The following is a 26,023-nucleotide window of genomic DNA, read 5'->3' as shown; positions in this document are numbered from 1 at the left end:
ACAGAGTGAGACCCTGTCTCCAAAAAAAAAATAGTCTTTGCCCTAGAAAGAGATTGGTCAAGCTAAGCACATACTTAGATATGAGTCTCTGATAAGTCCCAATGCCACTGGGGTAGGAAGTAGGAAGCCATTTAAAAACAGCCCCTCCTTCTGTCCTGCCTTTGTAGAACATCTAAAGGAGTCATATTGTTTGGTTCCAGCCACTTCTATAATAACCACTGCTCCTTTCCCTTCCTCATGGGATTATAACTCCTTTGCTAATATGGGCCACATTTAATGCATCCTTGCTTTCTGTTACTAAATGCTTCACAAAAGTCACTTATTTTGCCTGTTTGTAGTTTGTTTGCTTTTGGTTAAAAGTATGGAAAATATTAAATACATTTTCAGATCCCTATGTTTTAGGAGAGAATATTTAAGAAACCATTTTTCTCATCTCATTTAGGTGTATTATCCTGTTACATCACAATAAAGTGATTTAAAGTAGTCTTACTAATTGGGGAACTAAGCATTAATGCCATTTTTCGACATAAGCAGTAATGGCCAGGGGATAGTAAAGAGTAAGGACAGGGAAAAAAAGGAATAAAAGTTGAAATATCAAAACACTGGTTCCTAAGGTGTTGGGAGGCAAGACAAGAATATTAGAATCCCCTGGGGAGCATATTAAATCTGTTCATATGTTGCCCACACCTTCCTTTGTGCCCTTTCCCCATTCCTCCTTTCGAGAAACATTAGATTACAAATTAGGAGCAGCCATCCACAACTTCCCCAGGTGTCACAGTCCACATACTAGCACCATGGTCATCGCCTGGGAGTTTGTTAGCCATGCAGAATCTCAGACCTTACCCAGATGCATTGCATGAGAATCTGCATTTTAACAAGATCCCCAGGTGATTCAAATGCATATAAAATTAGAGAAGCACAGTGTACAGCACTTATGGCTTGCTTAGAATGACTACCTAAAGGTTATCTTCTTGGCTTTTTAATAAATTAACACTTTTAATAATGCTAACATTTACTGAACACATATAATGTGCCAAACACAATGTTCATCCTTTCAATGGTGTTTTTTATTTAATTCTTACAACAATGCTGTGAGATAGTCACTGCTTTATTCCCATTTTATAAATTGGGATACTCAGTAATCACAAGATAAGTAACTTACCCAAATGTGGTAACTGATACAGTTAAGAATTAAACACAAGAATTCTAATTCCAAAGCCTGTGCTCTTAGCTGCTCTACACTAGGCTGCCTACTTTTTAAAGCCAACTAATTATCTGAAAATTGATTTAAAGTTATAATTTGAAATCAAGTCCTATTTTCCTCATCAAAAAAAAAAGACCTATGCCATTTTGCTTGTAACATTTGCCTTTACTACAATAACAAAAATTCTAGAAATTCCCTCCTTTAGTTATTGTGAAAAATACTAAAAATATGACAGTTTGTCCAAACTCATCAAAATATATATTTAAGGCCAGATGTGGTGGCTCATGCCTGAAATTCTAGCACTCTGGGAGGCCGAGGTGGGAGGACTGCTTGAGCTCAGGAGTTCAAGACCAGCCTGAGCAAAAGTGAGGCCCTGTCTTTACTAAAAATAGAAAAATTAGCCAGGCATCATGGTGTGCACCTGTAGTCTCAGCCACTCGGGAGGCTGAGCCCAGGAGTTTGAGGTTGCAGTGAGCTATGATGAAGCCACTGCAGCACTCTACCCAGAGCAACAGAGTGAGACTCTGGCTCAAAAAAAAAATATATATATATATATATATAATATATATATATTTAATATGTACAATTTTTGTATATCAATTATACCTCAATAAAGATTCTTTTAAAAAAGTGACATACTTTTAAAAATTAACTTTTGATATCTCTATTTTTTCCCATAACTTATCTAAAATTCACTGTTTGCCTTTTAGTATTCTGATGCTATAAAGTAAGTTTTCTCTTGAATAAGTTGTTTCCTACATACGTGTAGACTGTTTAGCATTCCAACATACCGCTTTTTCAGCTTTTAATAGAAATGCTTATTTAGCAGAATCAAGCATGGTTTACAAAACTGTAGTCTAATGTAGTTACTAACCAGTCAGTCTCCAAGCAATGGTGACTTATTTTAAGCCAGTGACTGCCCGAATGATTCGGTCCCTGAACTATTTTTCCCCGTGCATGTAGATTCTCTTGACATCCATCAGTTGGATCATGCTGAATTTTTCTGGTTTTGCTCACTGATGTCAGTGAAAAGACAAGTGAGTCTGGGTTCCCTGTAATCATGTTTGAGAGGAGAGGTCTGCCAACAGGACTGAGCAGCCAGTTTTCTCAGTGATGTTGGAACATTCCTAGGAGACAGAATTTCTGCAACTGCTTGGATCTAGAGCTTTAGATATTCAGGCAGCACTAAGACAGCAACTTTTAACTTATGGGTTAGGGCAAAATCAACCCCCGGCTACCATCATGCCAAGTAGTAGGGACTGGGAAGGGGAAGTAGTACCGGGCAGGGGGAGATATCCTACACCCAGCAGTTTCTTAGTGCTAATGAGTGATAAAGTACCAGTGATCATCCCCTGCGGCCCTTTAGAGTCCCCTAGTTTCACTAAGCCCAAGTATTTGTGACTGCGGCTGAATATAGTCTGCATCAGTTTTTTTTTAAATAGATTTTTGAAAATCTCACAAGATTTTTTGTAGTAAACTTCATATATTTACAATTTTATCAGCACATATACTTTTTTCACTTTTTGACTCAAATTCCTGTCACCTGATCCAAATGCTTCTAAATTACATGATATGCCTCTAGAACAAGAATGTTCCATTAGCCCAGCTTAATAACCTCTTTTTCCATTTTAATGATGTCACTTCACATAAAACACACATTGTGTCACTATGTCTCCCAGCCCTTAATCTTTACACAATTAATTGCTGCCACTTTATCAGGAATGAAAAAGAATTTGATTGTGATTCTTGTATAGTGATTTCTTGGCTATGTCCTGGCCTTTGATTTACTGAGTTATCAGAATGGATTTTTGAGAGAACACACAGCTATTCCTATTCTTTTAAATTCCCATTGGATTAAGCCATATAATAGGACATTATACAGTGATTACATATTTTACACAAATATATAATGTAACATATATATATTTTATATGTTTAAATATATTTAATGGTAAGGAAAGATAAGTGAAAAAAATCAATGTATAAAACATGATCATAAGTATGAACCTGTGTGTGTGTGTGTGTGTGTGTGTTTGTGTGTGTGGCAGATTCTTGTCAAGGTGCTAGTTAAGTCTGTCTTGGGTTATTGGTATCTTAGTGAAAGTAATTTAGTTATGTTAGTGCTTCTTTGTGAGTACAATCACTTATACATTTTTGAAATGCATGCATATCTGTGGCACAGATAAGAAAGACTGGGAAAAATATACAACAAATCTTAAAATCTTTTGAGAGATAAGACCAGGGGTGATTTCTTCTTCTTCTTCTTCTTCTTCTTCTTCTCTCTCTCTCTCTCTCTCTTTTTGTTTTGTATGTGCTTTCAAAATTTTCTAAAGTGGATCTCTATTGATTTTGTATTTCTTCCTATTTGTCTTAGAATTGCTATTACTTTCCTTATAACTCACTCTATATTTTAGATCTTAGACAACCACTATTAACTCTCCATAGAATGGTACTATAAATCTGACCCTTCCTGTAATTTTTTTTCCTAAGGTGCATTAGAGTCTTACAAAACAGCTCCCAGAATTCACACTGCCTTGATATTTTGTAGATGAAAGCATCTTATGGGAAATTTCTTTGGGTAATAGATCCTTCTTAGGCCAAAATTATTCCATGTGGCAATGATAGAGTAAGATTGGTGTACATAGCTGTTTAAAAAGTAACCTATACACAATATTCTCCAACTGTAAAAAATATTTCTTATTTAAATCCTTAAAATCCATAATGAAACATAATGAGGAATTTGGCTACATAAAAATTGATGTCTGCATAGTAAAAAGTACCATAAACAAAGTCAAAAGATAAACAAGAAACCTGGGAAAGCTGTTTGCGAGACATTACATGTAAAATGCCAGTTTCTTTAACACAACATGAGAAACAATGAACAACCTAATTGAAAAATGAGCAAAGGCCATGGTTGGGCATACTAGTAGAGGAATAACTACAGAAAATAATAAGAAAATGAAAATAAGCTTAACCTCATTCATAATTAAAGAAATGCAACTCAAAACAAAGATATATGTTTTTACTTATCAGATTAAGAAAAAAAGATTTGACTAAAGCCATATTTTTGGTACCATAAATTGGTGTAACCTTTAAGAAAATATTTTATAAATATCCATAAAAAACTTAAGAATATACAAACAATGTAATTCAACAATTCTGTTTGGAACTTATACTGACATATTTATATAAGTACAAAAATGAATAAGTATAAATATTATTTTGGGGCATTTTTGTAGCAATCAAAAAGGAAACTGAAAAAAAGATTAAGGCCCACTATTAGAAGATTGGTTAAATTATTATGTGTCTGTGCAATGAATGGAATATTGTATAGTCATCAAAATGAATGAGGGAGATTTACGTATGCCGTTGTGGCAAATCTGCTAGCCATTATAATAAGTAAAACAAATAAAAGAGCAGAATAGTATGATGTGCCAAAAAACCTGGATATACACATTTATATGTATGTGTATGCATTTTTAAGCCTTAGGATACATAAGAAACTATTAATATTAGTCTCTCTGGGAAGTGGATCCAGAAGATTAGAGAAGGTGAGATGTTTACTTTTATTTTATGTTCTCTTGTGACTTGACAATTATACTACATGCAGGTGTTCTATGAAAAAGAAAAACAGAAAAGATAATCTTTTAAAAGGGTATTTTTTAAAGTATGGTACCATAACATTTGTATAAGCTTTATACTAAAACAAAAGTAGAATCATTTAACAAAGTTTAACTGTAGATTTACAAGTAAAAATCAAATCCATTATCATACTTCTTATTAGTAGTAACTATGTCTACAGAAAGAAGCGCCTTAGAAGACTACACTAGTTTACCCAAAAATATTCTTTTTCTCTTTCCCTAGTGTGTGTCTACAAGGGGATTGGGGAAAATGCTGACCATAAGCAGGAGGAGGATGAGATTCTGTGACTGCCACTTAATACAATCTAATTCTATACAAGGAGAAATAAGTTCTTGATGTAGATGAGATGGTTTTATTCCCTGCAAAGACCATTCTTAAGATACAGTGTCAATAATTACTCTGTAAAGTAAAAAATAAAAATCTGACCATGTTTAGTGAATCACTTTAATCTTTTTTTTTTCCAGGTTTGATATGTGATAAATTGGTCAAAAATGGATGGGTTCTTTATCTGAATAAGTCACTGAAGCCATCCATCCCAGAAAGTCTGCACCAGGTAATTGTCTTACATCTACAGCACCGTGTCTGTCAGTGGTTTTCTCTAATGTGTTAACAGTGGGAATAACAGGAGGAGTCACACACACCATTGTCCTGTGAAAGAAGTAAAGGAAGCACAAAAACGTGAAATTGCAGTTTTACCCCATCCCCTACAATATACAGACTAAGAGCATATGTATTTATGTGATTTTAAATGTAAATTGTCAGAAGTACCAAGCTATTTCCATTCATGTACTGATATAAACTATGTGAGAAATTTGCAACCCTTTAGCAAGGATCCCTGTGGCCACAGGTGATTGCTCTGAGCAGTGTTCTTCTTGCTATGTAGGGCTTAGGAGGACAAGAAGGAAAAAATGACTGTGCTCTCTCATTAGTCCCCTACTAGGGGACTGGGACTCTGTGAGACCCCAGCACTCATCTCCAGGAGCCTTAAGAGCATAAATCTTAAAATTTGACCAACTCACCTTCAGAAAACCCAAATGTCAAAGACTCTCATGCTTACAAACTTCTGCCTTATTCTAGTGATAAGATAGAGGAAAAAGAGCAATGTGAAATTAGAGATGGAGAGACCCTCCAAGGCCCATGCAGCTAGCCCCTGGCAGGCATGAGTCACATGGAGTCACACAGCTGGGCATTAAATGCTCTCAGAACCTAGTGAGGAGAGCATCAGGGTTAGCCAGGACTGCTCTGTCTGTCTAATTCCTGTCGCAGGGGCCCATGTGATATTTTTCATAAAAAGAGTCCTGGATTTACCTGACTGGTAGGGTTTTTTCCCCTCCTAACAAAAACTTAGCTCAAGAACAAACCTTCAGCTTCCTTGGTCCCCTCCAGTAAAAATGAAAAGAATAGCTTGTCCTCTTCCGAATATGTTGTGCTTCTATTTTATCAAAGTAGGGGGGACATAGGATAGGTAGGTATTGAGTAGATAGATAAATACTAGAGGTGACTTTATCCTTGTTTGCTAGATTAGCAAGTAGGAACCACTTTCTGGAAGGCACTGTACAGTGGTGATATTAGGAAACTATTTAGGACTGCTTTAATCTTGAAGATGAAAATAGCACCATTCTACAGAGTTCTGTCACTGGGTATCTTTAGGATTTTATTTTTTGGGGGTTTTTTGTTTTGTTTTGTTTTTCTGTTTTTTGACGTGGAGTTAAACATGGGACTCTGGAATATCCATGTTTGCAGCAAAAATCCATCTCTGGAAACAGTGCGTTAAAATACATATTTTAGTTAAGACAATACAAAGACAGGACACTTTATTTTACATCTTAAGACTCCTGAACAGAAGGAGCCTTCTCCATGATACCGTTAGCCCTACAGCAGAAATAGTAGGACGGATAATCTGGGGAGCTCCTGCTGAAAGTGATTCTTCTTGGACTAGCCTCCCTTCTCCTGGATTTCAGAAGCCTTCAGTTTCTATTAATATCAGTCACACATTTGTAGCAAAACTTCCACGATAGCTATATTTTGCTTAGGGATAACAAAATATAGAAGAAAACAGTCTGTGAAATTTCAAACCTTTACATTTCAGATGAATAAGCAAAACATAATTCTAAGAAGTTCCTTTTTGTTTGTTAAAGCACTGATGCTATTCCAATTCTACCACTAACTAGCAACTTTGCCCGCAGCTTCCTGTAAAATAATCTCTCAGGCCCCGTCCTGACCTATGAGCACTATACTGAAATACAAAACAAAACAAAGTGTTTGTGGAAGGGCCTTCTGAACTCTGTAATATCCCTTTAACACTTCTACCAACTTAAAACTAAAGAACTCTGATCTCTTATTGATTTAAACCAGTGATGTGTAAACAATATTTCGGAGCTTGTTTTATAGGACCAAAGCATTTATGCTGCAATCTACTTAGGATAAATGAGGAAAACCTGATTTATACATTTAAAAGAATAAGTAAAGAACCATATTCAATGGCTTAAAATCTATAGACCTGTGCCATCCAATATGGTAGCCATTACCACATGTGGCTCTTTAAATTTACATATAAATTAATTACAATTATATAAGACTAAAACTTCAGTTCCTTAGTTGCACTAGCCATATCTCAAGTGCTCAGTAGACACATGTGATTAATGGACAGCACAGATACAGAACATTTCTATCATCATAGAAAGTACTATTGAACAGTATTGATATAAATGAATTTATTAATGCAGTGGACTTTCATTGCCACTCGGCAAGAAAGTTACGCTCTTTTAAATTTGTTTGAAAAAGTTTAAATATTTTTTAAATCCCAATTTTCTTAGTGTTAGATTATCTGATGTATTGCTTTCACAGGTCCCTTTTTCTTTTTCCTATTTATTTGCATATTAAAATATATGGGATTAAGTATATTATGTACTCTTCCGAAGTTTGAGGTTCTTGCTGTCTTAAAAGTTGTAAAAAAAAGTTATCCATGGTTATGTTGAACTAAGGACTAAAATAATGGCTATTGGCTTGGTTACCTGCATCACTGACATCTCCAGGTAAGCAAAACCAGAAAAGATGTAAGATCATTTTTAAGAGTCAATACTTTCTTCTTTATTCTTTACCTTCTCTAAGGTTTTATGTAGTTTTTCTACAATGATAATATGTCTCAATTGTATTAACTAAAGCTCATTTGCATTTTTTTAAGCAACTGGAGAGCCAAACAAAATAAGTACTAGAATACTTCTTTTTTTTCTTTTTTTATGAAAATGTACATGATATGAGAAGTCTCTATAGTTATTTAAATTATATATATAACAAATAAGAGTAGTTTGTTTTCATTTTTAAATAATGTAATCACCCCCTGTTATAGTACACACTTAAAGTTCTTAGTCACTGTTTTCCACTAATATGGTCCCATTACTAAAATATCAGTCTCAATCACTTTTCCAGTCACTTATACCTAGTAGTTCATCTATATTTGGTTCCTAGTCTAATGGTGTTACACAAGGTAAAAAAAGTAAAAAACAAATTTGTCTTTGAGTCATTGAAGCATCAGAGATTTGAAATAGCTACATAACTAGCTGTGAGAAAGGGGTATAAATATTCAGCCAATATTCCCTTCACACATAGTATTAATATCATTTTCAATGAAAGCATAAATAATAGAAGTTTGGACCTAGTTTGGAATTTTTGAACTTTTAAATATTAATCCCAGAATCTTACCAATGAAAAAAAGGCATGGTAAATGCTAGCCATTTGCGTTTTCTTTTTAAATAGACAAAAATAGAGCTTGTTTTATAAGGTCAACAGGTTTGCTCCAAATAACTTATTCGCACAGTTTATTTACAATAACTTTATTTCTTTGCTTAAATAATCTTGCTAGATATGCTTAACATATAGCTGACTATATAGTAAATTTTAATTTAAATTAGATTACTATTAATATTTTTATCAATTAAAAGAGCTCAGAGAATTAGCCTCTAAATTTAGAGCCTCCGTTTTGCTGGCAGGAAAAACTTAGGTAGCATCAAAAGTGTCATCATCCTCTGCCTTCAACCTGTTTTTCCTTTTAAGACTCTTAAAAAGATTTAGATGTATGAGTCATTTTTAAAATTCCGGAAAGGTCTAGGATATCTCAGAAATGTAATAATATAGTGCAGACCCAGTGGAAGATAAGCATTGATCTGGAACTAAGTCTTTGATGGCTTTGTATAATAGAATTTGAACAAATGAGACTCACCCAGAGAACCATCGGACAACATGAATGATGTCATACTGCAAGTCCATAGTCCAATCAGGAGCTGCATTCTTCCTCCTCTCATCTAGGCAAGGCCAAAATAAATCTGGACACAGGCCAGGCACCATAAAAAACAAACAGCCACTGTAGATAAAAACCAAGCAGAGGGTAAAAGCTGTCTTTTGACCTATAGCCTCCACCCTGGCTCCTAGTGACGCTCTCAGGTCAAAGAGTAAAAATAAGATGGGCATTTTGTGGTTTCCTAGTCCTTCCAGTGGGGTCGGTGTACGGAGCAGGGAGACAAAATAACTGTCTTCCTTAACAATGCGAAGCAAGAAATCCAACCCACTTTGGCAAAGTGAAAGCAATACAAATTTGAGTCATTAATGATTACAGCTTCTCATGTGATATGTAAGATTATTATATGATAGTAATGGGCCCACCATATTTTATTCAACCCTAAACCAATAATGGATGCTAGTCTTCATTTCACATATAGCATGTTTATCTGTACACAACTGAACTATTAGGGAATGTTGAAAGTGGTCCTGTGAATATTGGCTGATAATGTATCAGCTGAGTTTGGGACAATTGAAGAAGTAGGAAGCTCCCCTGGACTTCTAGAATTTAAATTTAATTAGATGGATGGATTAGACAAAACATACTATCTGAATTAAAGAGTGAGAAATACAATAAGCACCAATTAAGTAAAGGAATATCAGATAATAAATGTGAATAAATTTCAAACTTTGAATTTATTTTAGATTCCTTAAGATAATGTGGTCAATTTACCAGACCTAATTTAACATCTTAAAATAAAGAGATGTGTGTCACCTATTTTGTGATTTTATTTTCTTAGAAGGATGCTTTAATATCTTTAACTTTTGTATTTAATCAAATTTTTTTCTTTCATAGTTTCTATGGTGTCACCATCTATCAATCCATATTGGTTGGAAAAAATATATAGATATATACGTCTCCCAAGAGAAAGTAATTTTGCAATCTTCCTCAGCAATTCAGTCTAACAATTAAGAACCCTTAAGCTGAATAGAAAAATTCATTTCACAGGAAACTTTTACTCAATATGTATAATTAGTTTTAGTTAACTTTATTAATGAAATGTTGCAAATCAATTAGGTTTGCAATAATCAGATGCTGAGGACCCAAGAGGAGCCATGCCTCTCACAAGAGGGGAAGGTGATATACAATTTAGTTGGGAATCAAATGTAATTAGATTTGCTCAATTGAGTATTCCATCCTGACATAGTCAGGCAGACACCAAGCTTGAGTATACAGATGGAAAAGAAGTAGAAAAAACAGTGTGATTTAGAAATGTCTTCCTGGTCCCGTTGGCCGCAACTGGCAGCAAAATGGGCTTAGAAACCACAGATAGGTTTTTTTCAGACAGGGATATCTTTTAAATTTATTTTTCAAATTTCAATGCTTTTAAGTCAGGTAATATATAAGTTATTTGTCTCCTATTTGTCACAGACCCCCACCACTCTTTGGTGCCTTATATCGGGTACTTAACACATTTATTTAACTGCCCAAATGTAATGCCCAGTGGCATTTTAGTTTGCAATTATCGTGACCTAGAAGTTAGCTATCAAGCACGTGTGAGGTAACCTTAAAGTTTCTTTCCTCTGACTCTAAAATAGGAATATCAAAGAAATGTCATGGCAGTAAGAATCCTTCTGAAAGAGGATGATATTAAGCACAAAGTATTCCTATTTAGGACTACAATTTGCAACAGATTCTACTGTGATTCCCTTAATAAGTATTTTTTGAACAGTACATGCCAGTCACTGTTCTCAGCACTGAGCACAAAGTCGTGAGCAAAGCAGACAAAAATTTTGGGCCTCATAGGACTTACATTCTAGTGCATAAAGCAGAAAAACTAACAAGTAAAATATATAATATGTAGGATGATATGAAAAATGGAAACAGAGTGAAGGGGACTATAGTTTTAAAAGGGTGTTTAGGGAAAGCCTCTCTAGTAAGAAGGAGGGAACTCTGTGGCTATCTGGGAGAAGATTCCTCTAGGCAGAGGATACAGCAAATGCAAAGGCCCTGCAGCAGCACTATATTGGCTATTCAAGCACAGCAAGTAGACCAGTATTTTTAGAAACCACAAAAGAATAGTGGACAAAAATAGTAATACCACGTATTGAAGGGTATGAACTGACATGTAGGAACTAGAGACACATTTAGAATAGATGCTAGATGAAGGGAAATAGAATTTAGAAAGCTAAATGATTCAAAGGCTTAAAATGCTTTGAAGTGCAGTGAAATGTTCCCTAAATTGCAGATTTAAAAAAAAAAAAATCAGGTCCATGATTTAGTCTTCAATGGCTAGTTCTGTGGCAGATTCTAACTGTAATCATAAGAAACATACATTTTATGTCAATTCCTTCTGGACATCCAATTACCATATTTGGTGCTTTTGGTATATTTCAAACACACTTTGCCTGTCACTGACCTGTGATCCTGTGTCTCTGGACCTGAAAATAAAACTCTTCAAGTAATAGAGAGCTAGAGCTGTACAGCATTACCATTAGATTATTTTTTAATGAATGCTTTGCCTTCTTGGATAAATATAGCAGTGTATTTAAACAAGTCCTAGATATACTACTCAATGTAAAATAATTTCATATACTGGTTATTCCATTTAAATTTTTTATCCCAAGTCCAACAAGAAAATTCTAAATAAAAAGTTACATTTGGGATTGTGTATGTGTCATCCATCCACATATAAGTAGAAATAAAATCAGCCAATGGAAAATTTCAAATCAGCTAACTCTAAAAAATATACAGATAGTCTGAATAAGAGGAAGCGATCCTGGCTTTGTGTTCTTTTTCAGTGGCAGTGTTTTCTCATAATCCCCATGCTTTTTTCCTGTCCTGCTATTCTTTAAGATTTCCTAATGAGGATTAGGGAACAGGCATATTTAACAATCTATGCTTGCAGGTTGGAAACAAGAAAATGAAGACTAATAGTTTCTCTCCTGCTAATTTGATTTTCTACAGCCCTTCTCCTACCAGCTTATGCAAAGGACTTAGTTACTATTTCCAGCAGATGGGATGAAGGAAAAGACAAGCATCTGTGATGTCATGCCTCCCCCAAATTGGCCAGCTGCTTCACAGGCCTCCATTAGAGACTTCCCCAAGAGTAAGACATAAGAAGTGATCATGAATAAAATGAGAAAAAAAATGCAACTTCCTTTATTCAAAAAAAAAAAAAATAATAATAGCTCAATAGCTGGGAAGTTCTGTGGCCTAAAAGGTTTTGAAAATATGATTACTGATTTTAAAAAATACCATTATTCTTATCATCACTGTTTTTATCAAATAAGACTTTAGCAATTGCATTTCAGATTGTTCTAAATTTGAGTATATTAGTAATTAAATACTATTATTAGGAAGAGTTTTAATATCAGAAAAATTAAACCATAAAAAACTTAGTTGACCCTTCTGTTATTCATATATACATGTCCTTTGCTCTAAAAATAGTTATCATTGAATGAGAACCTGTGACTTTGCTGGCCTTTTATATATAATAACTTATTTAATTTAATCTTTATACTTCTCTCGCCTTAGAGAGTTTGTGATTTGGATAACTTTCAAACAACTGGTATCCTGATAGAAATCCAGAACTTTTTAAACTGAGATCACAGCTGTATACCTAATCACTATGCAGCAATGGCTTTAACCCCAAACTGTATCATGTCAAAATGCTTTTTTAGCAAATTGAACTGAATCATGTTCGGAAAACTGTTGGTCTAAGCCAAGCTAGCAAAGGGGTAGGGTGCCCCTCAGCATGGCCGTGTCCTTTTCAGAGCTCTCTGCTTTTAGCACCGTGTCCTCCTCTGCAGAGCTACTCAGCTGTACCCCTTTCTTATTCTCCGCTAATCCTACGATGGAATCATACTTATCTCATGAAAGCCCTGGTCTCATAGAACTGAAAAGGAGACTCCTGGAAATGGGGTTGTGTTGAGCTGACAGAGAGATGTGAAGTTCGGTTGTGAATTGCCTATGTGTGGCTGGCCCTCTAAACTGAAATATAACCCCAGAAGACCTTCTGGTAGAATTCCAGGGCCTAGGGCTGATTAATAGTACAAATACAGTTATTTGTAACTATACAGGAATTTATAATATTTCCCAGTACCTTTTATATTACTGACATCCCATAAAATTGGCCCTGCAAGAAACATTCTGAGAACATACAACTGCAGTCCCCAGTCCCCAGACCACAAACTGGTAGCCTTTTAGGAACCAAGCACACAACAGGAGGTCAATGTCTGGCAAGTGGGTGAAGCATCATCTGTATTTACAGCCACTGCCCATCACTCGCATCACCGCCTGTGCTCCGCCTCCTGTCAGATCAGCAGCAATATTAGATGCTCATAGAAGCACGAACCCTGCTGTAAACTACACATGCGAGGTACTCCTTATGACAATCTAATGCCTGATGATCTGAGGTGGAGCTGAGGCAGTGATGCTAGTGCTGGGGAGCGGCGGCTGCAAATACAGATTATCATTAGCAGAGAGGTTTGACTGCATGATAAATGTAATGTGCTTGAATCATCCTGAAACCATCCCCCACTTCCGGTCCGTGGAAAAATTGTCTTCCAGGAAACCCATCCCTGGTGCCAAAAAGGTTCGGGACCGCTGATATACAACACACAACTTTAAACAAGATGTTTTCCTTTTCTCACGTAAAAACATGAAAACTGGTTCAAACTGACTTTAACTTCTGCTTGGGTCCCTCTTTTGTAACTGCTGTGTGTCCTTGGAAATTTCTGCATAAAGGCCAAACTGCCAAAGTCTAGTTCTCGTCCTCTGAGCAAAGCCTTTTTAGTTATACGTTATATCTGGTCATGTCTCTTTGGTACTCATTGCAAAATGTGACAATTATAATTCCAAATCCCAATAGTACTGGGGAGGCAAGTTGAGCTTAAAAGAATGTCTATAATTTAATTAGCAATCTATCCCTAATAAAAAGCTAGTTCATCACAACTTCCTTCAAATCCCTCCCACAGATTTCTCTCCTGAAAGGAGATACTCTACAGCATTTTAGAGAAAACAAACATCTCTAAATTATTAGGGGTGGAGTATGAAAGAGTCGGAAATAGCATTTTAAGCAAGATTACCTTTTTCTTTTAATTTTCTGAATTTAAACAGTTTCTGTAGTTTTTTAACTGCCTTGAAAATGATTTCTTTGTCTCATTGCTTGTTTCAATGTAATATTTTGTCTGGTAGAGTCACAGATTTAAGACATCATCCAGATCAGAAAAAAAATGAGACTTACAGTAATCTAAATGGGACAGTCTTCTTATTCAAAAAAATAAAAATAAAAATCTCAAATCTAGGAATGAATCCTCTTTGAAACCCTCCCAACTTGTGATCTAGTTTTCAGGGTAAAAGCTTTGGGAGAAGAGCTAGGGAAGCAACTGTAACCAGGCCCTGTTTCACACACACAATCATATCTGTTATTCACAGCAACCCTTAGAGGTAACTATAATTATTACCATCGTATTATGTTGCCATTGTATACAGGAAGGTAGGAAGGATCAGAGAAAATAACAGGAATATATATTAATTGGACACTTACTGGTATTGGGCACTGTGTCTGTCACTCCATCTGCACTTTCTTATTTAATCCAACAAAAAAAGTATAGACTAAGTTATGTTATTGGCTCCATTTCTTCACAGAAATTGAGCCTAAAGTGCTCACATTGCTAACCAGTGCCAGGACCAGGACTTGAATTTGGGACTGACTCTGCCTCCATGGTTCCAACCATTTTTTTCCTGGCAATAACCGACCAAATCCACCAGAGCCTAAGGTCTTACTGTTACTGGTTAATTACAACAATAACAGCATTCTTTTTCATGTAAGTAATACTGTGCTACTATTTAATTATAGGTTTATACTGATATTGGGTGCAAGTATAAGCTGACATCATTTTGAATAATAGAAGAGTCAGGAACTCTGAATGAAATGTTCGGTATAAAGTAAAGCAGATATTTTTCTGTCACATTTCAGTGAGGAAAATTGTTAATTCATATGCACCAACGATGGGTTGCAGAAATGCAACAGGAAATGAAGAAAAACCCCATTACTTTAAACAAGTGGGTCTGTAGTACAAATCATTGCACCGTAAATTACTTGCCTTGTTATAGAATTGATCATTTTGATTACGTAGACAAGCAGTGCAAGATATTACTAAAATTATTCTGAAATCCTGGCTTCGAGATCTATATAAAACACTAGGCAATTTACCCACAAATATATAGAAAACACTTTTTAAAAGGATTGGAATGGGTTATTTTCCCCTCTGTTAAATATTAGCCTTTGAAATGAACCTAGCTGATCTGCCAAATAACACTTTGCAAATTGTTGTGTTTTAATAAAGTGACAGACTGAGAGGGAAGCCACACTAAACCTGCTTATGCTTCTAGAGGCGTTACAGGCCAGGAACATTAGGCAATCATGCCTTTTGAAAGAAGGGAGCCTCTTAGCAGTTTACCTTGCCTGGCAACAAATGCAGGCATAATTAGAATCTATGAAAATCTAGCATCAGAATCCCAAACCTCTGGTGCAATATTCAGTAAATTACAGCTTTTAAATCTCTAATATTTTCAACCATGCTATTTAAATATGTGACTATATGAGTGTGTGATGCTTTAGGAGGCCTGCTCCCTATGCTATGGAAAGGTTTCGTCAATTCTAATCAGGATGGTCATTAAATGGGACACCTCATGTTCCGGTGTCTGGAAGGCTCAGAGCCTGGGCTGCTGCTGGCAGAGAGCAAACCCAAATGGGCTGCTCTGGTGAAAATCTCTAAGCAAACATGGAGCACAGTGAAAACCTGGAGAGCCGACTCACAGTAGGTACCACTAACAAGCATCATTCCTGTTACAACTATAACTAGTCAAGCTCAAGCTCATGAAGTAGTTTATAAAATTATAGCAGGGCCTTACAAAGTAAGACTGAAAGGACATTAATTTTTAAGCAAATTAAACCAATTATGACCAATAAAAGAACATTTTATTTAAAAACCCTTATAAATGTAGTAACATTGCTGTTTTAAATGAACTAAATGAGAATTCAATTACTTTCTCTTTTTTGAAATAGGAAAATAAAAGCTTTAAAATTTAAACTAGAGACCTTTAAATATATTGGGGAAAAATTATTTTGCATAGACATTTTGCAGAAAATAAATTTCGTTCCCATGATTAGTGACTGACCATTGATTTCTGTGTTTAACGGTGTGAAGGTGTGCTCAGCCCTCTACTAGAAATAGCAGGGCAGATTCAGTCTTGTTCCAAGTGGAAGGGTTCCTTTTAGATTTTCTCCTTCATTTATTAAGTGTTGTGATTTTATTCCCTGGTGTTATGTCTTAAAGAGATTTTAAAACTTAAAACATAGAAATAGCTATTGAAATTGAAAGCTGAAAGTCTCAGCCATTTAGTTACATTTTTTAAAAAATAGGTAATACAGACCTCTAGTGGTTGAACAGTTTGAAAGCCTCTGCAAGAAAAGGAAATTGTACAGAAAGTGCCTACATTTTAAGAGAAAAGTTAGTTGAAATTATTTACATGGCAAAATTCACCTATTTCCGAGAAACAAAAAAGCAAGAATGTGCTTTGAGGGAAGGTGGAGTGCTCCCCATCCTTTTAGATGCTCAATTCCTCTAAAACAAGCAAGGACCCTCTCACCAAAATCTCGGCAAAAGTCTGTGTCTGTGTTATTTTTCCTCTGAAAGATTATACGAATGGAGCTGACAGATATTTCTGTTACGTGTAATACATTTTATTTTCCTTTGTACATAGATTTGCCTCATTGGAGCTTTTCTTCCTCTGTGTTCCAAGAGCTCCCGATGAAAACAGAATCTCAGCAGCCCCAGTTTGCCTGTCCCGTTCTCAGGTTCTGTCCACTGGCAGCCAAACTTCAGTGGGGAAGGTTCAGTGATTGGGGTGGCTTTCTAGTCTTCTACATGAGAGGGAAATATTTGCTCCATGTAAAAGTCCAAGTGATTACTAAATGTGCCTCTGGACTAGTGCTTCTCAAACCTTCATGGATACCCAAATCATCTGGGGAACCTTCTTAAAATGCAGATTCTGACTCAGTGGGTGTGGGGTGGAGCCTTAGAGTGCTAGTAACCTCCCAGGTGATGCTAATATTGCTTCTACAGGGCCACACCTGGAGCAGCAAGCAGGCTCTGTGACAACGCTCTATTCTTTCAATTACACTTTTAGTTTTTACTGATTTCTTCTTTGTTTTCTTTTTTACTTTAAATTTTAATTTTTAAATTTATAAAACATTTAAAATTCTTTTTCACTGACTATGTACACAGATCTCTGGGATCCTGTTACTGGAGTTTTGAATAGTTGATCTTACATTTTGAAAATAGATTCTGCATCCTCTCTTTAGCTTTGTGAGTTTATGGTAGTTGTGAGCACCTCACTAAGTGTTTGAAGTTATTGGGCACTTGCAGCCACAATTAAATATCTGATTAGCCACCTTGGGAGAGTGGGTGAGATCAGGTTTTTTGCGTGCCATAGATATGTAGAAAAATGGCCCAGAGAAATCCACATCATGAAATCAAGCGGAATTAAAAAAGCACAAGGAGAAACCGTGAGAGTCAACAGATCAGGGTGAAAAATGGGAGAATGTATTTTTCAGACCAAATCTATTATAATTCCATCATCTAAATAACTTCCTATCATAGCATGTTGTCAACCTTAATTTTGAAATCCATAATTTTAGAACTTATGTCATAGGGTAGTCTTTAAAAGCCTCTTACAAACTTAACATTCAGTTTCAAATCAAAAATAATATATTAACAAGCTGTAGCATGGAGGGAGTACATAAATTATCATCATTGCCCTGCATGAATAGTAATTCACAGGTCTGGCTCAGACACAACTTAGATGAAATAATTAACTATGTACAGTACTTAACAGTATAAAAGTAATTAATCTAGCTGCCTCATACTGGTTTGGCCTAAATAAACACGCAATAAAAAAGCCATAGGATTTTATTATTTTTTCACTCACGTTACTACTTTAGTAAGTTGGAATTTTAATATGTCAGGAGAAAGACATCTTTGCTTTTTAAAAAAATCATTTTCTTTTCAAACATTAATGTACTGATTATAAGCTGAGTTCCATATATTTATAATTGTGGGCAGATGTTCTCAATTAATAATATTACGCATTCTTCCTACTTCATAGTTTAGTGAAAATGATTATTTTAAATTAAGGTGTAAATAAGAAAAAATGAGATTTTTATTGCTGCAAATCACATAGACTCTGCTGATGGTAGGTACTATAATCCTGTGTTGGTGTAGCTTTGGTAAAAATATTTAAGTTAAACTTGTTTTTTGCCTCGTGGGTTCTGGGAAGAGGTAAGTTGTTCTTTGTCCTATAGTCCCTTTATAAGCAGGCCCAGAAGGTAAAGGACAGCATCATTAATTGGCAAGAAAGCAACAAATAAGGCAAGTATCCCTGTTTGGGCAAGAGAAAAGAGCTCAGGTGATTCCCACCAAGGCGAGAGAAGGTTCATTCACCTCCAGTCTGTTTTTTTAAAGCCCAATCTGAGTGTGTGGATGTTCCTTTGCCTAATCTTACAGACTATAACATTTTCCCCTATGCGACTCCATTAATTAATCGTTATAATATTATCTCCACTTCATAAATGGGCAAAGAGGAGGAAGAAGCTGAGTATTTCTTCCAAAATTAAATAGCATATAAGATGTAGGGGTGAAAACTCAGACCCAGAGACTTCTGCTTCACCTCCCTACCTAAAACAACTTTAAAAACTGGACATACATATGAAACAATGGTTTTCAAGACAGTGGACATCAGGTAACAAAGGGCGGTGATCCCTGAAGGATAGGAAACAAATGAAGGCAGCCCTGTGATTGCCCCAGCTCACTACCTGGAGGGAGTTTCCAGCCATGGTACAGGGAAGGCAAACTCAGGCAGACCTCAGAGGTCTCCCTGAGTGGAGGAGATGGATCTGGGAGGACACAGAGGCCAAGGAGGCTCAAGTTCAGAGGGCAGAGTACCAGAGAGTTGAGAGAAAGATCCCAGACATCTGCAAGGGGTCCCCCTAGTGTTTCAGTGCATGTGAGTGAACAATCACCCAAAAGGAATAGAGGGAACAAGCCCCAGAGATCATCTAGAGCAAGAAAACAGTCCTGTTTCCACCAGCCACGGTAGAAAAACTCATAATTCATCAGGTGGCATACTCAGAAGTGTCTTGGCTCAGGAATGGGAAAAAAAAATCATCCCTAGACTAGATGTTGCTCTGGTCCCACCTAATGAAGCTTAAAAGCCAGACTCAAAAGAATCGAACTATTTACAAGTAACTCAACTGCTTTGCAGAACAAAGCTAGAGAATTTTCATAGAAATAGAAAAACATCCAAAGTAAAATTCACAATGTTTAGCATTCATTTTAAATTACTGAGCATGGAAAGAAGCAGGAAAATGCAATCCATAAAAAGAAAAACAAATCAATAGAAACAAACCCAATAATGGCACAGATGATAGAATTATTACACAAGGACATTAAATGGTGGTTATCAGAACTGTATTTTGTATGTTCAAGAAACTAGATGAAAGTTTTAATGCATTAAGTAGAGACATGGAAGATATAAAAAAGAATAAAACCGGACTTCTTGAGATTAAAACTACATCTAAGATGAAAATTCAAACTGGGACTTCAGACGCTGAGACTGTGTTTATTCCACTGCCCCCACAGTATTCTCCCTGGATTCTGTTTTATCCCAGTAGCCTAATAATTAATACTTACCGAATGCTAAATCTTCAGAAACACGCTTCCTCTTCAGAGGGGGGTTTGCCACTATGTAGCCCCTTTTCCGTCTCACTCTGACTCCTGCCGGCCTGTCTCTGGCTCATGGAGCAGATTCCAGCACCTTCCTAGATGGATACTCCACTCTAGACTAAGCCCCCCGGGGAAGCAGCCATCAACAGGCCTCAACATGGCAGCTTCTGAGTTAGCTACAGGAAGGTTTACATCACCAGACTACTGTTTTCATCTGTTTTCTGTTTAAACTTTAGTTTTAAAAGCATAAAATGTTATCTTTTCAATTAATATGGAAGTTAGCATTTTTGCAGCTTCCCATCCAACATACTGTGTGTGAAATCATGAACTATGTTCTTCCAGCCAACCAAGCAATTAACTGAAATATACAAGTTGTCCTTTTACAGAATTTGAAATATGCTATTGAGAATTAAACTATTTGTTTTCAATAAAGCTGAAAAATCAACTTGTCCAGGAAATTTTATTAGGGCTAGAATCCCAAACAATGAACATGCTAGCCAAGTGTTACTATTAATCAGAAACACTCCATATTCATCCAGTGTTAATCCTTTGTATCTCCCTCAGTGTATCTGCCTAATTAATAGCAGATATGTTCTCTTCGTGCACTTTTTTTGGTGCATGTTCCCAAACCAGCAATGAATGAATTTAGAAAATACATTAGTATCAAAAATACAAATGTACTCTTATAAATATGCAGATAATATCATACTTGGAGCCAAGTTTACTTCAGAAACTCTTTGACAATGAAACATTCAAAAATAAACATTGCAGCACTTATTAAAATATTTTAAAATTTAAGCTCTCATCAGCTGTATAACCAGGACCATTGAGTGGCTCTAAGAAATTGCTTCACTCCCTTTCACTACTGATGACTTTTGGGCACTAGATGTTATTTGTTGAATAAACGTCAAAGTAATATACAAGAATACCCAAACATCATAGATTCTATGCTATATTCACCCACATGGAGACATCACTTTGGAGCAGCAAGAGCTCTAAGAGTCATAATAGTATCTTTTACAGTATAGAAAAATGAAAAGGGGAAAATAAGTTGGTGGCAGGAACAATGAAGGGGCAAGTGGCGAAGTCCAGGCTGCCATTCTGAGATCTTTCTCAGACACCAAGCCAGTCTCACGCACAGGCAGACGGGGCAGCCTGGCTTAATGAAAGCAGGGGTGGGCAATAACCCCATCCCATCACATCTCTGTGTTTCCCATTTCCTCTAACTACTCTGCCATGAATTGGTTTTGAATGTGGAAATGGAAGCGGAGATGTCTAACAGTCAGAGATGTACTTCAAGTATTTAATGTAGTGTAAGACATTAGAATGAGGGTCTGCAGCATCTTGCGGGGGCTTGGAGTCTTTTTTTCAGTTGTAAAATTAGGTGGTTGGCCTGGATCCTAAGTGGCAAATTGGCAGCCCTTGGACCAAATCTGATCTGTAGAAGAGTTTTGTTAAGTTTCGTAGTATTTTTTTTTTATTTGCATTGTTGAAAACATTTTCAATTAGGATAGTTCACATAAAATTTAAAACTTCCAGCTTATCTTCAAAAATCAGCCATATCCCACCTCCATTACAATTGGCACATTTGGCTGTAGCTGAAAAGGGACTCCCCTGTCCCCCTTTGAGAAAGGGGAGGGCCCTCCATGCCCACTTCACTTATCTCTGCCACTCCCAGCCTATGTAAGTATTTGAATATTTGAACCCTGAAGCATATAATTTCTAGGGACCATCCCAACAATAAAATACTATGAATCTCTGACTTAAGTTGTTTTAAGGAAAGCAAAAGACTATGGAGAATAGTAATTCAATTGCATTATGGGTTAAAATAGACTTTACTTGGATAATCTGACAATTGATAATATAGTAATTGTGTGTATTTACCAGGACAAAGGGCATATATATATATATATATATATATATATTCTTGTATTTCTCTGAAAAAGAACATCAATAAATCTGACCCATAGATTTCCTTCTATAGCAGAAATTTTTGTGACTTCCTGATCCACATTGAGATAAAGCTATTCTCCAAATCTAAATAGAAAGTCTGTAAATTGAAGAATGACTTTTTATGTAAAGAGAACATGTTAATTTGGGGTATAACATAAAGAAACTATGTAATTTATCTAGGGAATGGTTTTAAGGTGATCACTGACTTATGTATACAACTGTGCCTACTGGTGTAGACTGATTTCTAAAACTTATTTCCTCTGAATTGGAATCTCTGTCATATCAAGATATTCAAAATTATTAGCATGTTATGTTATTTTCACAAAGTTCTAATGAAGTTCACAAATCTGCCAGCTCTGTTCTGGGTACGAAAATATCTAGCCTAATTTGTTTTTCCATTATTTTATATAGTAATAAAGTAATACCAAAAATGCTATTACCAGAAACAATACAGTGTATAATTATTAGAAAGTGAACTCATGAAATCATATTAAAGAGTAGCAATTACCGCATGTTAAGTCAAATAATTCAAGGAAGAGACTTATATGAATACTAGGGAAGCTGTAGGCAAAGAATTCTTTTTCTCTGCATCCTGCATTTTGAAGGGAATTTTGTCATTTAATTAGTTGAGGTATGATTCACCAGCCAAAAGTCTATAGCGTGATATTTTTTCTCCTCCAACTTAATCTTAAAGTCATCTGCACTTTAGATGTTTATTCTTTCACTTCAAATAGATCCTTTAAGTGGCTTTATGGGATTAATAACAAACTATATCACCATATATTATTGTATTACTAGGGTTTCTAACACAACCTCAATTTCTTGGCTATATGTAATGTGACAAATTACACATATAAAGTAAAATTTTGTGGGGTAATAGTTTACTTAGTATATGTGTGGGGACATATGAATACATATCGACAATATATATAATGCTAGTTACAATAGATAACCTTGAGTGCGTGATATATGGCAATCTTTTTTCCTCATGTTTTATTTAACCCTCATGTTAACAGTATAGAGTAGCTTTTTATCTCATTTTAAAAATAGAGAGACTACGGCTTAAGGAGGGTTAGTAAATTGGCCAGTTACACAATTAGTCAGAGATGGTGACAGCTTCTTAACCATGACTTTTGTGACCACAAAGCTTAGGGTTGGTTTATTTCTATGCCAGCTGGCCAATAGATTGTGCAAAGATTAATTAAATTATGTTTCCTTTTAAGATTCTATGTGCTGAATATATACCTCTTAGTATACATATTAGTTTTATACTTCAGCCATTTGTTAAAGTTGTTTTTATTGTATCTAGATAATATACTATCTTTTGAAGAAATTATTTTATACACATAATCTTCAAACATTCATTTAAGGGCAAGGTAGAGGCTTCATAGTATCATTCCCATTTGTCAAATCAAAGTTCAATAAAAGTTTAATGATTTGCCTGAGGTCTCAAATTCTACAGAGGCAAAGAAAAAGCCCCCAAGGCCTCCAACTCCAATTCTAGGCTAGTGTTTGTTCTAAGTCTTTTTTCCCCTGCTAAAGCCTGCAGTCAACTGATTTCTGCTCTTCAACTTCTTAAATTACATTGCTCTTTAAACTCATTGCTTTTAGTTTTATATATTAAAATTCAGCAGCAGCATTCACCATATCTTTTTACTTCTAATTCTGAGTGTTTTCATCTGATTTCTTTTTTAAATTTTTGTACTTTATGGGCTTTTTATTTATTTCTGTTTTACCCCGGTTATCCAGGGAAGGCTGCCTGCATCTTTTGAAAGCTCCGATGTTCTCAACGAAGAGACCTTTTAAGTGACCTTGTTTTTCTCCTACCGAGTTTCATATCATGACTTCAAATGCCTCACTAAAATGTTACCCATTTGGCATCAGTATACAGAAAAGGTTGCACTCCGTGATAAGAAAGAAGAACAGTGGTGTTTTCATAGTAAGAGAATAGAGTTCCTAATAGAAAAGGGGACAGTATAAATTCCTCCAGTTTAGCTGGTCTTTCAAACTTCGTGATGCTTTTCTCCTTGAACTAGTCTATAAGAAATTTGTAGGAAAAATACCATAGGAACCAATAAATGGTTAAAACCATGGCCATAGAATTTTGGTAGAGAAGTCTATTAATAGTGTTCCTTAGAAAGCTTTTCCCAGAAATGTTCTCCCTTGGCTAAAAACCAACTACTCTACGTCCTTATGGGTCAGAAAAGCAGTTTTACAGAGGAGGCAAGTAACAAAGAATCCAGACAAGTAATTGAAACTCTGTGGTTGCCAAGTTGTATAAAGTATCATTTGTAACTAGGTACGTTTATCGTCTCTCTTTCTCACTTTTCTCTACTTGGTTTGATTTTAACGGAAGCCTTAACGACATCTTATATTTAATGTGCTGTTCCACAAAGATGAAAAAGTCTAATGTGAATGCAAAGCTAAATTTAAACTCAAAAATTGCAAAGTCAGTTCAGACCCTAAGAATGTAGACTGATGCCCTCGGACCCTCGGATTCTCTGTAGTGCCTAGGGCAGTGATGCCACAAGAGGGCAGGGTTTGACTTCCGGAGTAGGTGGCTTCCTCACTTCAGTGGAAAAAACCTTGGAGCCACCACAATAGCCATTAATTCCTTGGAGGCCTTATGATGAATCTAAGCTCAAATTCACTATTTCAGTGTATTTGTGCAAAATCCTAGAGTTATGAAAAATGCTTAGAGAGGATAATTTCTAGAATGACCTAACACAGCAGATATTTAGTCAGCTCCCAGTTTCAGAGCTACTACTAAGTACCCGATACAACCTTAGACTTTAAGGGGTTACCCAAGAGGGTTTTATCTTTTGAGGGATATAAAATTTTCCTGGGAAGATATAATACATGAAACAAAAGCCACCAATAACATGCAGTACACAGTTATTCCATAAAAGGTAAGAGCTACAAATTATCAAAGATTTTTTAAAACGGCAGAGGGTGGACCAGAGCAGGGTTTTTCAGTAGCAACACTTGACATTTTGGGCTAGATAATTCTTTGTTGTTGGGGTCTGTCCTGTGCCTTGTAAAATGATAAGCAGCATCACTGGTCTCTACCTGCTAAGATGCTAGCAGCACCCTGACTCCACGCCCCTGTTGAGAAAATAAAAAAATGTCTCCATACATTTCCAAATGTCCCTGGATGGCAAAATCACTCCTGATTGAGAAGCACTGGACTTGAGTATGAAGACATAACCTTACCAAAAAATAAAATTAATAGAGCCTTGAAACGTTACTTATAGAATGTCAACAATGTGAGGACTTGCTCTCTAAGCCTGTTTCCTTATCTGAAAAATTGGAATAATAGTACCTTCCCTCAAAGGGAATAATATGACAAATAAATAACATATGATACTATTGTTACTATTAAACCACTATTATGTCCTTTCTATGAATCAGCAGAAACATCAATTATAGAATAATTGTACATTAAATAAGCTTAATTATACATTTGTATGTCACTTTGTGCTAAAGTTATGTAGCTGAAAAGATTAAATTGACATTTCCCCCACTGACATAGCTAATCATCTCAAGGATGAACTGTCTTCCTTTGCGTGAAGGTCAAAGGCCAGTAGCTTCCACGTCCCCAGATTCTGATGAAGTAGTTAATGATCTGGAAATAAACTTTTAAGTGCTTCGGAGGATTTCTATGTATAGAGAAGTTCTGTGTAAATATTTCTCCAAGAGGAGGCTTGAGAGTGGTAATTTACTTTCACCCTCTTAATTTGATTTATAAGCTTCACCTATCTTACAGGATATAAGAACCAAAATTAATTGGGGAGAAAAAATAAACAAATGATTTCAAACAGCCACGATCTTCAGCTGGAACCTAGTAACTGCAAAAATTTTGAAATTGCAAAGGAAGTGGGCTGAAGAAGTTCAGCCAAAAATATTTGTTTATAAAAACTAGGGAGTATTAGATATTTCTATCACACTGGTTTATCATTTGAAATTTCTGCTGGCTCAAGTGAAATTGTGCTCTTCTATTTCCTACTGCGGGATTCCCTCCTTAACCACAATTGCTTTAGAATTGGAGGCTTGTCACTTTGAGGACAAGAACAGTCGGCTTAGCTAGCTGGAAGAACAAGAGGAGAGTTTTAATATCTCATGAAGAAAGAAAAGCACTAACAGGGTTGTTGTTAA

General features: G+C 35.8%; 1 protein-coding gene across 3 annotated transcripts in view; it reads left to right on the top strand.

The window, feature by feature from the left end:
• AGTR1 (angiotensin II receptor, type 1) overlaps positions 1-26,023 on the top strand; it is a 44,207-nt gene that overhangs the window by 4,478 nt on the left and 13,706 nt on the right. For 2 of the 3 annotated variants that reach the window (XM_012642949.1, XM_012642950.1), the window contains exon 2: positions 5,311-5,399. The gene's annotated coding sequence lies outside the window, so the exon portion shown is untranslated. Of the gene's footprint in view, positions 1-5,310; positions 5,400-14,774; positions 14,942-26,023 lie in introns of those variants that run through there. The other variant, XR_001137431.1, reaches the window with a different exon arrangement.

Source organism: Propithecus coquereli, unplaced genomic scaffold, assembly GCF_000956105.1.
Source record: "Propithecus coquereli isolate 6110/MARCELLA unplaced genomic scaffold, Pcoq_1.0 Scaffold19, whole genome shotgun sequence".
Taxonomy (NCBI): Eukaryota; Metazoa; Chordata; class Mammalia; order Primates; family Indriidae; genus Propithecus; species Propithecus coquereli.
Note: the sequence above shows the minus strand (reverse complement) of the source record. Positions and strands in the feature narration are given on the sequence as shown.